Consider the following 1,947-nt stretch of genomic DNA (forward strand, 5'->3'; position numbering starts at 1 on the left):
AAGCAGTGTGTAGTGTTTTACCCCTTACACCCTCCCACCCTTCCCCCCAAGTCCTCACAATAAATTATGTCATTCTTACACTTTTACGTCCTCATGGCTTAGCTCACACTTGTAAGTGAGAATATGTAAGCACATTAATATAATGTTAACTAACTCAGGAATGGAAAACCTTCATAAGTGGAAGGGAGCTAAGCTATGAGATGGTTTTCCATTCCTGAGTCACTTCACTTAGAAAAATGGCCTCCAACTTTATCCGGGTTGCTACAAATACCATTATTTAATTCCTTTTTTTTTTTTTTTTTTTAATGTTAGTCTTGATCTCCCAAATAGGCTAGAGCGCAGCGGCACAATCTTGGCTCACTGCAACCTCCATGTCCCAGGCTCAAGCTATTCTCTTGCCTCAGCTTTCTGAATAGCTTGGACTGCAGCCACGCACCACCACACCTGGCTAATTTTGGACTTCTAGGGGACACGGGGTTTTACCATGTTGGCCGGGCTGGTCTCAAACTCCTCACCTCAGGTGATCCATCCAGCAAAGCCTGCCAAAGTGCTGGGATTATAGGTGTGAGCCACACACTCCATTCTATGGTGTGTGTGTGTGTGTGTGTGTGTGTGTGTTACACACATACCACACTTTCTTTATCGACTTGTTCACTGATGGGCATGTGGGCTGGTTCCACATTTTTGCAACTGCGAATTGTGCTGCTACAAACATGCACGTGCAAGTGTCTTTCTCATATGACGACTTCTTTTCCTCTTGGTAGATACTGGATCAACTGGTATTTCTGCTTTCATAAAAATATGAAATGCTTCACACATTCCCATGTCATCATTGGACATGGGGCCCTGCTGATCTCCTCTGTTTCATTCCAATTTTAGTATATGTGCTGCCGAAGTGAGCACTGGTTTCCTATTTCAGATCCTACACTTTCTAGCTGTCTGACTTTATGCAAGTTAATGTTTCAAAGCCTCAGATTCCACATCTAGAATATGGGGATAATGAAGATCACAGAGTTGCTGCAACGATTAAGGAAGATAACACTCGCGCATCCGATTCTCATGGTGATGACAACAATGAGACAATGACAGTGACGGTGACAATGAGGATTTTCCATCTAGATCTATGAATGGAGAGAATCCCAGGGTTGGTGTAAAATCTCACAGAATCCCAATAAAAACTAGATGTATAATGTGTTTAACTCAAATAGTTTATGCAGTGAAGTTTTTCTTTTTTTAAAGCTGAAAATAATTACAAGAACACAGCTATAATTCACTGTCACAGCCTTGAGGAAGCTTCATGCAATTGCAGAAGATACACATAAAACTGAAAAATTGAAAGCCTGTTTGAAATATGTAGTCATAGCGAGCACTTCTTGTTTAATTGCATTCTGCTTATATAACTAAAAGACCTAAATTAAAGCATAATCATGTTTCTAATGATTTTGCACTTTTTTTCCCCTTCCAACATAAGGAAGCTCAAGGTGTTGAAAGAGTTGTGCTTTGGGACTGAGACAACTAATGTATAAATTAAATATCCATTTCATACAATTATTTACATAAATGAACAAGGGGGCCAAAATCTCTACTCATAGTTTATTCCTTCTTCATACTTCAGGAGGAAGGCTTGCTATAGATTTTTTTTTTTTTCCCAATGCATAGCAACTAAAAGTTTCTCAAGTGAGAAACACCAGGTACATATTTTAAAAGTTTCGGTGGCTTTGCATAGCCTGAGAAATGCTGAGAATAGAGAACACACTCCAGTATATCTAATTATCTTTATAAAATCTCCCAAAATCAATGGCATTATGCTCAAGACCAGCTGTGGCTGGGGAAGTCAAACAGAGCAAGTGTCAGGGAGGTTACTGAGAAGTATGACTTTCTTCCTAATAACACTATTTTTATGGAACATGGAGTTTTTGAAAGGTTATATTCTCTTAACTCTTTTTT

At 39.2% G+C, this 1,947-nt stretch overlaps 1 non-coding gene across 1 annotated transcript; it reads right to left on the minus strand.

Annotated features, from left to right (window-relative positions):
- Positions 1-795: 795 nt before the first annotated feature.
- LOC119472233 lies at positions 796-903 on the minus strand. The gene has a single exon (XR_005201351.1). It is a non-coding gene; the product is annotated as a U6 spliceosomal RNA (small nuclear RNA).
- Between the last annotated feature and the right edge of the window lie 1,044 nt (positions 904-1,947).

The sequence above is a fragment of the Cebus imitator genome, unplaced genomic scaffold, assembly GCF_001604975.1.
Source record: "Cebus imitator isolate Cc_AM_T3 unplaced genomic scaffold, Cebus_imitator-1.0 Scaffold4, whole genome shotgun sequence".
NCBI classification, from domain to species: Eukaryota; Metazoa; Chordata; class Mammalia; order Primates; family Cebidae; genus Cebus; species Cebus imitator.